The sequence below is a fragment of the Bos javanicus genome, chromosome 15, assembly GCF_032452875.1.
Source record: "Bos javanicus breed banteng chromosome 15, ARS-OSU_banteng_1.0, whole genome shotgun sequence".
NCBI classification, from domain to species: Eukaryota; Metazoa; Chordata; class Mammalia; order Artiodactyla; family Bovidae; genus Bos; species Bos javanicus.
In genome coordinates this window covers 57,229,848-57,243,714 of record NC_083882.1, presented here as the reverse complement: position 1 = coordinate 57,243,714, position 13,867 = coordinate 57,229,848, and the positions used below count along the sequence as shown (strand labels likewise).

General features: G+C 39.6%; 1 protein-coding gene across 4 annotated transcripts in view; it reads right to left on the bottom strand.

Moving 5' to 3' along the window:
* ANO3 (anoctamin 3) overlaps positions 1 to 13,867 on the bottom strand; it is a 446,396-nt gene that overhangs the window by 308,177 nt on the left and 124,352 nt on the right. Inside the window, exon 2 of one of the 4 annotated variants that reach the window (XM_061380968.1) lies at positions 3,433 to 3,490. The exons of the other annotated variants lie outside the window; for them this stretch is intronic. The gene's annotated coding sequence lies outside the window, so the exon portion shown is untranslated. The remainder of the gene's footprint in view (positions 1 to 3,432; positions 3,491 to 13,867) is intronic. 4 annotated transcript variants of the gene reach the window in all.

The following is a 13,867-nucleotide window of genomic DNA, read 5'->3' as shown; positions in this document are numbered from 1 at the left end:
GGTGACCCCCATCTAGAGCAAATAATCTAATAATAGATACCTTATTCATGAGCAGCAGGAGATAATTTTATTCTCAATTCACCCTTCCTATTCTCAATCCTGGGCTTCCCTGGTGGCTTGGTACTGGTGGTGGTTTAGTTGCTAAGTCGTGTCTGACACTTGTGACCCCATGGACTGTAGCCTGCCAGGCCCCTTTGTCCATGGGATTCTCCAGGCAAAAATACTGAAGTAGGTTGCCATTTCCTTCTCCAGGGGACCTTCCCCAACCAGGAATCAACCCTGGGTCTCCTGCTTTGCAGGCAGATTCTTTACTAACTGAGTTATGAGGGAAGCCCCTCCTTGGTGGCTTAGTGGTAAAGAATCTGCCTACAGTGTAGGACACAAGATTTCGATCCCCAGTTTGGGAAGATGCCCTAGAGAAAGAAATGGCAACCCATTCCAGTATTCTTCCCTGGGGAAAATCCATGGACAGAGGAGCCTGTGGGGTTGGGGGGCGGGGGGGAGGGGGGCTACAGTTCACAAGAGTTGGAAACATCTTAGTGACTAAAACACCACCACCACCGCTGTCAATCCTGCCCCTAGTGGAAAGGAGAGGTCTTTAGTCAAACAGAATAAAGAGACAGACTATGCTGTCATAACTCATTAGCCACTTGATAAAAGGCAGTCAATATTAACAAGCCTTCATTTTCTTTATATTGTCCCTCAAAAACTTCTGAAGTATATAAAGCAGAAGTTTCGGGTTGATAGACAAAGGATAAATCTGAACTTGAAAGTGAAAGTGAAGTCCCTCAGTCGTGTCCGACTCTCTGCGACCCCATGGACTGTAGCCTATCAGGCTCCTCCGTCCATGGGATTTTCCAGGCAAGAGTGCTGGAGTGGAAATCTGAACTTAGGGTCATTTTATTAGGCTTACACAGTATTTTTTTTCAAGGATTAGAAAGTATTGTCAATATTCTAAATTGAAATATTTAGACAAATACCCTCATTAGCAACTTCTCTTGAAAAATTGGGGACATGCATTAAAACTGAAACTTCATGTCACTTGTCAGGGGTCAAGTGGAACTGAACTGTCGGTGCCTCCTCTCCCATCTCTCTTCAATTCATCACACTTCTCCTAAAGAGGTTTCGTTTCATTCATCATTCCCTTTGTCATATTATGATCTGCCTGCCTAACTCACTCACAGGTCCTGCAAAGACCCTGAAAGATTGTAGATGCTTTTTTGAGCTTCATGTAAACCTCCTTCAAGTAGCTTGCAGCAAAGGTTTTCAGACTGATGCTGAAAACAAGGAGAGCACAGTCTTACAAAAGCTAAGGAGATTTAAAAAGGGAAGAAGGGTACAGACTAGACAAAACAGTGGACTTTGCCCAACTAAAGTGGGTCTTTGTGACTGAGCTATGAAATAATATATAAAAATGTAGGAAATAATATACAGTTACTAAATATTTATGGACTGACAGATGACTAGATGGATTACTCACCATCTGAATATCATCAGTAAGTGTGATTATCTACAGTTGTTTTTTTTTTAAATAACATACTTACAGACCTGCCTAGAATTTCTAAAAAAGGACAGAAAAATTACATGCAAAATAAAAACAACAATGTTTATTTAACTTATTAAACTGTTGGCATCCAACTCAGTAATAAGTAAATGTGACTTTAAAATATAATAACTATAAAATGTTATAAGGCTTGATGATGAGGAGGAGGAGTCATTTGTATTTATAGAGCATGCTTTTTGGTTTGGGAGGTTATCTGAATATCTAAATAAAGTTTATATTTCTTGCTTCTGTATTCATTTTATTCATTGATCACCTCTTGTTGAAAATGGACAAAAGTCATTACTAATATGACTTGGGTCAGTTTGTTACTTATTTTATTTATCCCCTATACTCCCTGTTCCATGCATATTGCCATTCAAAAAAGGAAAGAACCAAGATTTCTGAGCACCAGATGGGTCTGACGCAAGGGCCCTGGACAGTCCAAGCTTTGAAGAGTGGAACCATCAATATACAGAAGACAAAGAAAGAAAAAAAGGAAAAAGAAAGATGGCCAACTTTCCATTCTCCTTTATCATACCAAGAGACCACTCACATTTCTGCATGGCATTCCTGAAAATCCACTTGTGGCAAAAGGAATTTTGTGTGCTGCCCCACTTACAATATTAGCAACATTAGTAATAAATGTAACAACTAATATTTAATGAGACCTTAGTATGCAAAACAGGAGAAGGCAATGGCAACCCACTCCAGTACTCTTGCCTGGAAAATCCCATGGATGGGGAGCCTGGTAGGCTGCAGTCCATGGGGTCGCTAGGAGTCAGACTTGACTGAGCGACTTCACTTTCACTTTTCACTTTCATGCATTGGAGAAGGAAATGGCAACCCACTCCAGTGTTCTTGCCTGGAGAATCCCAGGGACAGGAGAGCCTGGCGGGCTTCCTTCTATGGGGTCGCACAGAGTCGGACACGACTGAAGTGACTTAGCAGTAGCAGTAGTATGCAAAACACTTATCTCAATGTTCATACTAGCCATATAAGACCAAAATATTATCTCAAACTTATACATGAGGAAATTGAGGAGCAAAAGGATTAAGCAAACACTAAACATCATGCAGCTAGGAAAATGCATAATCAAAATCTGAACACAGATAATCTGATTCCACAGGCCATGCAGTCAGCTTCCATGCCATGTGCTTAGTTACTTCCATGCTTTTCGTGCTTAGTTACTCAGTTGTGTCCCACTCTTTGCAACCCCACGGATTGTAGCCTGTCAGGCTCCTCTGTCTATGGGATTTCACAGGCAAGAATACTGGAAAGAAAGAAAGTGAAGTCGCTCATTCGTGTCCAATTCTTTGCAACCCCATAGACTGTAGCCTACCAGGCTCCTCCATCCATGGGATTCTCCAGGCAAGAATACTGGAGTGGGTTGCCATTTCCTTCTCTAGGGGATCTTCCCCACCCAGGGATCAAATTGGTGTTTCTGCTGTCTTCTGCATTGCAGGTCATTCTTTACCCTCTGACCTATTAGGGAAGCCCAGTTGCTTTTTACTACAAACATTTATATATTTTTCTCCTGCTGACTTTTTTTGTGTTTAGAAAAGAACCTTGGCAGTCATTCTCCCTGTTTATTTCTTATATATCCCCTTCTTATTATATAATGAAGTTTTTATAATAATATTTAATTTCATATGAAAATATAAAATGTTTTATTTTAATGTGGTAATAAAAGAACTTACCTTTATATAGCATTTTACAAATTATTTTATAATTCAGTAATTCTTCCAGTGCTCAGAAAATTCAAATTAGTAAAGTATATATTAACACCATCATTTTCTTAATAAAAAATAGGAAACTCAAAGAAAATTTGAGTTGCCAAAGTCACACTGTTTTTATACACCCCATTCTGACTCAATCTTGGTTTTTCTTACCTTGTATATAATGTTCTTTTCAGTCTCTCTTCCTGTACTTTCTCACCTAGCTCAATACCTGTTGCAAAAAGAACCATTACAATGCTATCATAAATGAATGAGTGAACACAAGTCCTAATAAAAGATCACTCCAATACATATATTCTTGTACAGACCTGCTAGCTTTCTTATTCACAGGATAGAAATGCTGGGTGCTAAGACTGGGTTTTTCTAGGCTGTTATTTAAGGAAAAATGGTAAGTAGGAACTACAATTTCTGGTTTGTTACAATGAAGATTAAATTACATTCTCCCTCAAAGAATTTGCAATTAATTTAAAACAGTTTTTTTTTTTAAGAAAATGGAATAAGCTGTATTCCTTTGATATTTAAGCATCTACCACGTCCAGGAGAATAAGAATGGCATTAAAAGAAAAAGGAAATTTTGAACATACTAAGGGGAAAGCAGAGACATTACTTTGCCAACAAAGGTCCATCTAGTCAAGGCTATGGTTTTTCCTGTGGTCATGTATGGATGTGAGAGTTGGACTGTGAAGAAGGCTGAGCGCTGAAGAATTGATGCTTTTGAACTGTGGTGTTGGAGAAGACTCTTGAGAGTCCCTTGGACTGCAAGGAGATCCAACCAGTCCATTCTGAAGGAGATCAGCCCTGGGATTTCTTTGGAAGGAATGATGCTAAAGCTGAAACTCCAGTACTTTGGCCACCTCATGGGAAGAGTTGACTCATTGGAAAAGACTCTGATGCTGGGAGGAATTGGGGGCAGGAGGAGAAGGGGACGACAGGATGAGATGCCTGGATGGCATCACGGACTCGATGGATGTGAGTCTGACTGAACTCCGGGAGTTGGTGATGGACAGGGAGGCCTGGCGTGCTGCGATTCATGGAGTCACAAAGAGTCGAACACGACTGAGCGACTTAACTGAACTGAACTGAAGGGGAAAATCTAGACCAACATCCCGTAAGAATCATAAGAATCTCCACACAGTTAGTAATCTGGCTTTAATTAAGACAGGAAGACCTACAAGTCCTTAGTGTGGCAGGCAATTAGTGCCCTACCTCACATTAGGGATGTGTATACAGTATGCATGGGCTTGGCTAATTACTATTTTCAGAAAGACACATATAACAAAAGGAGAGACTGCTGTCTAAGGAGCTCAAATTGATGCTGCAGTTCACTCCAGGGAAATATAGTACTGCATAAACTTCCAGTTTTACATTTTAAAGATGGATTACTATGTAGTTCATTTCATTTCATCAGCAAACTTTTTGATAAAAGTGCCTACCATTTATCAGGCACTGTTCTAGGCACTAAAGATAGTGATCAAAATAGAAAAACTAAACAAAGCAAAACTTCCTTCTCCCATGCCAGGTACAATATAATGGAAGAAAATAACTCATAATGTATAAAAAAAAAAAAAAAAAAACTATAGCATGTCAGATACACGCTGTGGAGAAAAGTAAGTGCAATGGAGTCGGGGCAAAGCATGCACATGATGGCCAGGGAAGGATTACTCAGGGTCCCACTGAAAAAGTGATGTTTGATCAAAGCTCTGAAGGAGGTGAGGCAGGAAGCCATACACATATTTGGAGAAATGTAGTGTTCCAGACAGAAGCCACCACAAATACAACAATCCAGAGGTAAGGAGACCTACAAGGAGGCCCTGTGCTCTATGGGGAGAGAAATGGAATATTTCCTGCCATATCAGAGAACAAAGGATATCACAGTCATCACAATTGCAGCCATCAGCCAAGGGTAAGCTGGTAAGCCCTGAGAGAACTTATCTTCCCATACATGGAAAAGTGCTATATTCCTTGACCTGAAATATCTGGTTTCTTTAACTGACAATCTTTTGACATTAGGATTATCTACCCTTTGTTGCAAAACTTCTATATATCCTAGCTCCTCCCATTGCCTCCTCAGAGCAGTTTCTCAGAGCCATCTGAAATGCTGTCTCCTGGGCTGCAGTCCTCATCTTGCCCCAAGTAAAACCTAATTTGCAACTCTCACATGGTGTAAATTTTTTTCAACAGGGGAATTAGTAGGAGATAAAATCATAGGGCTGGTAACTGGTGTTGCAGGTCATTTTAAGTAAGGTCTGTATGACACAGGAAGCCTTTAGGGGGTTTTCTGGAAGAGGAGTGACCTTATCTGACTAAAGTTGTAAAATCTGTTGTAGCTGTTCTGTCAAGAAGAGAGTGTGTGAGGGGTAGCAGAATAGAGTAAAGGCTATAGAGGCCACTGGTTGGGAAGGACAGTTATCCAGTGGGAAAGGTGGTGGTACTTTTGACCAGAGTGGAAACAGTGAAGATGATAAGCAGCAGTTGAATTAGGCATGCATTCTGAAGATAGAGTCACAGAGAAATTAACTAATCCTATGTGGAGGACAGTGAGAAAAGTATCATGGAGACTATAAGGAGTTTGGTCTGAGTAACTGGAAGGATGGAATTGTAACAATCTACTGATTAAACCAAACGAGAGCAACATAAAATCTATCTACCTTGCCAGAAAAATTTTAGTTATATAACACAATATTATTAACTATACCATTGATCGTCAGAACTTAATCATCTTGCATAACAGGTGACTAGCACCTTTGACCAGCACCTTTGCATGCTCCCTTTCCCCTAGCCCCTAGTAATCAACATTCCACTTATCATGAAAGAATTAATTAATTAATTAATAGGTGAAGTGATAGTCACTCAGTCATGTCTGTCTCTTTACAATCCCATGGACTGCAGCCCACCAGACTTCTCTGTCCATGGAATTCTCTACGCAAGAATACTCTGCGCAAGAGTGGGTAGCCATTCCCTGCTCCAGGGGATCATCCCGACCCAGGGATTGAACCTGGGTTCCCACATTGCAGGCAGATTTTTTACCATCTGAGCCACTGGGGACCCCTTAATTAATAGGGCCAGAGAATAATTTTGGAGGTGGTGGATATGTTAATGGCACTGATTGCAGTGACGATTTCAAAAGTGTATACTTATCTCCAAATTCATCGTGTTGTTAACATTAAGCAGAACATTTTGTATGTCAATCATATGTCAATAAAGTGACTTAACACAAAACAAAACAGGGATTTCCTTGGTGGTCCACTGGCTAAAACTCCACTCTCCCAGTGCAGGTGGCCAGGGTTCGATCCCTGGTGAGGGGAATAGATCCCACATGACACAGCCAAGAGTTCCCATGCCACAACTAAAGATTCCACGTGCCACAACTAAGAGCCGGTGCAGTCAAATAAATAACTTAAAAACAAAGCGTAAAATGTCAAATGTGACAATACTTGCTTCTTATCCCCAAGAAAAAACAAGCTAGTAAATGCCCTGAACTTACACTAAGAAATATACAAAAATAGGTATAATGTACAGAGGATTGTTTCCGTTAGGCATCAGAGAGGAAGAAAGAGGTCTTCTTTCTCTGATAAGTCAGGCTTGTGGCCATGTGGTCCTAGAGCAGGAAAATGTTGAGAGCCTAAACCTTGCCAACAAGGAGACAGGTTTAGCATCTGGATGCCAATTTCTTCATTATAAATGAAAATTCTTTGATACAAAAACCCTACCTGAAATTTTCATAGAATAGGATAGGAAGAACATGCCATTTAATACCACTGGTGGATCTAAATCAGAAAAGTGTAATTATTCACTTTTTATAAAAATAAGAACATCTATAGAATTGTAGAATTAAAACAAAATAAACAGAGTTTCCTAGTAAGTTAATCTTATCCTCTCCCATAATTTATTTGTCTATACACAGGATTTTGATGATTTATCATGTAAGATATGTCTGAAGACTAACACTTCTTCCCAAAATGCATCTAATTTTGATTTCCACAGTTGATGGAAATTTTGTTACTTATTTTTAGGATCACACCACTATCCGTGAATGTTCAAGAGCTCTGTCTCTTCAAAAGACAGACCTGGTTTCGTGTCCAAGTTCATGACTCTGCGAGGGCAAAAGGAGCTAGATCACAAAATGTGACTTCACATGTCTAATCCTCATTTACCTAATCTATAATTGATAGTAGTACTCTTGGTCTCACAGAGTTGCTGGGAGCAATCAACAATCCCACACAAAGGATTTATACACAGTACTTGGCATACAGAATAACTCAAATACCAGTTCCTCTTACATTCTTACTGCCATTAATGTTATATAAGAGCTTGTTTTTATTCATATGAGTTTTCATTGATTCACAATTTTTTCTTGTTAATTACTTCACCATTCACCCATCAGAGAATTATGCATGGGCTGATCATGTACCCTGTGACTCTCTATGTTACTATGCCTTTAAAAATCCTTCCCTGAAATCCTTCAGGGAGTTGGAGTCTTTTGAACTTTAGCTGCCCATAGTCCTTGCCAAGCACCTGCAATAAATACTGCACTCTCCTTCAACAAACCCTGTTATCAGTAGATTGGCTTTACTGGATAAAACTCAATAAGATGCACAATAATTAGTCATATGAATGTGATCCTACAAATTCGTGTTAAATTTTCACACCCCACAGACTCTGGAGTTTCTCCTCCATATACCGAAGAAAAAAGGTGGGAGCACCTGCAACCAACTTCAAAACTTACCTTCATTGTATTTGCCTTTTGGCAACCCACACACTCTTTTCAAGCCCACGATGAGAAGAGCACAACTTTTGCAAGGAGGAACAAAGAACCAAAAATTGCTTAGAAACTCAATAGACCAGAAAAAGAGTAGAAAATTATCATGAAAAAAAGAGCTTTTCATGTTGACTACAGTTGCTGTAAAACTACTATCTGGTATAGGTCAAATTAGTTATGAAAAAGTGCGTAGGAAGATACAACTTTCAGTAAATTGCATTAAAAACTAAGCAAGTAGGTAGCTTCTATTCGCTGTTATACAAGCTGATTGAGCTGTCATCTTTGAAGAACTTAGAATGGCTAGATTTCCCAATTACATTTGCCCCAGGTAAGTAACACATTCTTCTAATACCCTGTCCACCCAACCTCAAAAGCTGCATCTTTTCCTTTGCTCAGTCCCTACTCCTCTTGTTACCATGCCTAATCACCAGAATTCCCTGACACAACCTCTACTTCTTTGCTTCTGGGATTCTGCTCAATCTGTTCTCTGTGCTTAAAATGACTTGTCTACCCACCAAGTTAAAGAAAAGTCTATTCTTTTTACAAGACTCAATACTAAAGCTACTTTCAAAGGCAATTTTCTGACACCTCCATTTAGAAATAATTATTTCTTTTAAATAAGCACTTCTACAGAAATGTTTCCAAGCCTCAAAAGATACCTAATAAGATGTAACAAATAGTACATTCTCATCACACTAGCTATGTGACTTTGGAGAGATTAAGATTTCTGATCTCATTTTTTTTTTTCTTCTGCTAAATAGAATAATAACCTTGGAATCTTGTAAAAAAAAATAGTTTTGTTCATGTTAATTAGCATTCATATGTTAGTTCCTGGCATAAGTCCTAGTTCATATAAGTATTCAGTAAGTGGTAGCAATTAACAGTTTCTTATGCTTGTAAGTGGAGAAGCCAATGGCAACCCACTCCAGTACTGTTGCCTGGCAAATCCCATGGACGGAGGAGCCTGGTAGGCTGCAGTCCATGGGGTCGCTAGGAGTCGGACTTGACTGAGCGACTTCACTTTCACTTTTCACTTTCATGCATTGGAGAAGGAAATGGCAACCCACTCCAGTGTTCTTGCCTGGAGAATCCCAGGGACAGTGGAGCCTGGTGGGCTGCCGTCTATGGGGTCGCACAGAGTCGGACACGACTGAAACAACTTAGCAGCAGCAGCATGCTTATAATTACAGTAATACCTTTATCTGTGTGCTCCCTCATTGGAAAATTTTCTCCTGGAAGGTAGATACCAAACCTTTTACTTCATTTCTCTATCCATATCCCCATCCCAATCTAACAATATTTGTCACAGTGCCTTGTACTAGCAAGCTTTTTTCCCCCAATAAAAGCTTCCTAGCTTATTCAATTAATATATTATATAGGTGTGATGTTGATTTATAATAAGAAATATATAGATGGTCTTCATCCCCATTTTTGGCATAGAGCTCCTAAAACCCTTTGGGTTTCCCAAGTGGGGTTGGGGGGTGGTGCTTAAAGGTGTCCTTTATTATGTTAATTAGGTGTTTTATGGAAAGCACCTATGGACAGTCAAACACGTGATTAGAAGGCTGAAACTGCAGGCCTGATATCCTGACATCTGCTAGAGATGGAATTCAGTCACCAATGGCCCAGAGCTGTGTAATGAAGCCTCCACTGAAAACCCAAAAGGACAGGTTTCTGAGAGCTTCTGGGTTGGTGAACACATGGAAATTTGGTGAGAGTGGCACACCTGGAGAGGCACAGACACTCTGTGTCCCTTCCCACACACCTTGCTCTATGCGTGTCTTCTATCTGGCTATTCCTGAGTAATAATCTTTTCTAATAAACCAGTGATCTAGTAAGGAAAATGTTTTCCAGACTTCTGTAAGCCTATCTAAAAAAACTGATCAAACCCTAGGAAGGAGAAGCTCATGGGAAACTCTGATTTATAGCCAGTTTGTCAAAAGTGTAGGTAACAACTTTGGCTTTTTTTTTAATTAATTTATTTATTTTAATTGGAGGCTAATTACAATATTATAGTGGTTCTTGCCATACATTGACATAAATCAGCCATGGGTTGTGTCCCCCATCTTGAACCTCCCTCCCACCTCCCTCCCCATCCCATCCCTCAGGGTCATCCCAGTGTACCCTGAGCGCCCTGTCTCATGCATCGAACCTGGACCACTTTGGCTTTTGACAAGCATGTGAACTGAGAGGGAGAGGGGAAGCAGTCTTGCAGGACTGAGTTTGTAACCATGAAATTTGATTATATTTCTGGATAAACTGTCAAAATTCAGTTAATTTTTGTAGGATATCTAGCTGGTGTCCCAGGAATTGCTTGCTGGAATGGGAAACCTCCCCCATCACTCACACTGGAATTAGTATCAGAACCTAGTGTGTGTGTGTGTGTGTGTGTTAGTAGCTCAGTCGTGTCCGACTCTTTGTGACCCAATGGACTGTAGCCTGCCAGACTTCTCTGTCCATAGAATTCTCCAGGCAAGAATACTGGAGTGGATTGCCATTCCCTTCTCCAGAAGAACTTCCCAACCCAGGGGTCAAACCTTGGTCTCCTACATTACAGGCATATTCTTTACCATTTGAGCTACAGGGAAGTCCTACCTATTTAGTAGGTGACCCCATATTTTAATGGCTCATCTGAATAAAATTGGTCTTATACAGTTACCAAAATAGAATAACTATCCTGTAATTTATCTATTATTTTGATTCTGAAGTGTGAGTACTTTTATAAGCATCTGAGGTTGAGAAATTTAATGATCACCAGACAAACATGTAATAAAATAGAGTCTATTTTATAATAGTAGAGATTGATTTATAATAGTAAAGTATAGCTTACATATATTGTATTAAACATCTTTAAATATCAGTTTATCAATTATAAACTGAAAGAGACTTAGGGTCTATCTAATCCAACCCTACTTATTTCATAAATGAGCAAGTCAAGACACAGTGCATGTTTTGTAAAGGGTTTTTAGGAGACATGCAGATTGAAAGTCACAGAAGAGACTTAAACCTAGGTTTATTCATTATTCTTTCTTACCCAGCCCTTAAAAGTCTTTATAGAAGAGTATTTAGATTTCCCGATTGTTTTATCAATATGATAAAACATTAAACATTATTTTAGGGAGACAAAGAGTTTTTTTGTTTAGGATGGTCATAATAAGTTTGAACTGAATATCTTCAGGTACTAATAGGATTTAAGCTGACCTTCACCCCACTCCAGTACTCTTGCTTGGAAAGTCCCATGAACGGAGGAGCCTGTTAGGCTGCAGTCCATGGGGTCGCTAAGAGTCGGACTTGACTGAGCGACTTCACTTTCACTTTTCACTTTTATGCATTGGAGAAGGAAATAGCAGCCCACTCCAGTGTTCTTGCCTGGAGAATCCCAGGGACGGGGGAGCCTGGTGGGCTGCCGTCTATGGGGTCGCACAGAGTCAGACACGACTGAAGTGACTTAGCATAGCATCAAAAAAAAGACTTGGATAGACTAAGGAGATCATAAAGTTACTTCAAGCATGAGAAATAACGAGAGAAGTGTGGAAGCAGGACAAAGGCTTACTGAGAGATAAGGAGAAGAATATGGGGTTGGAGAAGCACATTTACAGAACCCCAGCCCCCAAAATGCAGGAAATGACATAATTATAAGGGATCTGAGAAACATGTAGTCCAATTCAATCACGTGATAGTCAAAAAAACTGAAACGTCTTTTCCACATTGGTAACTACATCTGAAGGAACTGAGTCTGGCTCAATTTCAGGCACGTTATCTTCGGGTTGAGCGTGAGACAGTTTAGTACCTGTGTTCACAAACTGAGAGGCGGGTAGGAGTAGGAGACACAGATTGAGATGCTACACACATAAAAGTAAGAGCTGAACTTATACAAGGAAAAAGTTCTTAGAAGAGAAGGGGAAAAAAAAAACAGGAAGAAAAAACATACAAGGCCAAGACAGAGTCCTAGCCAGTACTAACATCTGGTTGGCAGAAAGAAAGGGAATCAGTGAGAAAGTGGAGGGCCTCAAGTGGAGTATTTGGGAAAAAAAAATCACAGTATTTTTAGTTCCATCTTGGGAGAACTCCATATCCTAAAAGTCACTGGGGAGGTCGTCCACTGTGTATATGCCCATCAATTTCAAAATGCTAGGTTCTGTTTTAGTATGTACGTCTGGCCAAATGTTTCAAATCTTGCATGAAAAACAATTCTAGGAAGTTCAGCAAAGGATTGAGAACAAAGAGAACTATATCAGACTAGTTCATCCTCAGAAATGCATTAGTGAATTGAAATATTTTATTAAAATTTTTATTTCTAAGTAAAAGTCTCTCCAGACTACTTGTTAAATATTAGTTATCAAACTTGCTTTAGCTCTGAAACCCCTCTTTTATCAGCATTTATAAGACACAAATGAGGCCTACTGTCTGACTCAGTGGAAAGGCTACACTAGTCTGGTAAAATTGCCTAAAATTAATTGACAGATCTGGACCGCAATATCATTGGAGGAGCTACATATAATCTTGAAAGAGATGGTAGAAGGAAGGACAATTGGTTAAAAAGTTTAAATTAAAAAGCTTGCAACCATTCACTTATTCATTGACTGATGCTGTCTACATCAGAATGAATCATATATTGATACCATCAATGCTGAAACACAACTTATGACTGTTTTTCATGATTACAAAGGTGTTTGTGTGAATTTTTATTCAATTTTCAAAGAACTAATGAATCAGTTCAGAATGAAAGTATGTCATGACCATCTAAACAGATAACCTTAGGAAGTTCATTTTTCCTTAATTTCTGTCTCTGTAAAATGAGGGGATAAATTGGATAAACTGAAATCCCTTCTCTCTTTAAAAATAATTATGTAGTTTTTAATCAAAGCCCCTGAAACTTAACTTTTCATAAAGTTGTAATATAGATATGGATGTAGATATGATGCTTTTGAACTGTGATATTGGATAAGACTCCTGAGAGTCCCTTGGACTGCAAGGAGATCCAACCAGTCCATTCTGAAGGAGATCAGCCCTGGGTGTTCTTTGGAGGGAATGATGCTAAAGCTGAAGCTCTAGTACTTTGGCCACCTCATGCGAAGAGTTGACTCATTGGAAAAGATTCCGATGCTGGGAGGGATTGGGGCAGGAGGAAAAGGGATGAGATGGCTGGATGGCATCACCGACTAGATGGACATGAGTCTGAGTGAACTCCGGGAGTTGGTGATGGTCAGGGAGGCCTGACGTGCTGCGATTCATGGAGTTGCAAAGAGTCGGACACGACTGAGCGGCTGAACTGAACTGATGGGGTACATAGTATGTTATAGGTAAAGCATTAAATTTCAACATTAGATTGAAATGAAAAAGATTTTCTTTAAAAAAAAAAAAGTACATTTGTGGGAGATAAATATAGATATGTGCCATGTGGAAAGTTAGTACAAAACTTTATGAAACATAGGGAGGTAAAAGTTCTACTCCTTAACCTCTTCTGTATGAAGGAGCCTTTATCCTCACTCCTCCAAGTATCAGGGTAAGATCCAGTTCACAGATAAAGAATCATGTGAGACAGATACCATATGATAACTGGCAGACTGGCTGGATCTTGGCAGGTGCCTTCACGGCCTCTGCCCAGTACCTAAGCTTAGCAGGGTTGAATCACCAGTTTCTCCCCCTCCTTGCAATTAGTGGCATTAATCACTCTCTACCACTTTTAACCATGAATATTCTTTTAACAAATATAGGTTTATCTATATTATGAAACTTAAAAATGAGATGAGAAGCCAAAGGTCTCCATCAATCTCACTCAGAGCTGCCTTCTTTGCCTTTGAGACTACATCAATGAGGGGAAAAATA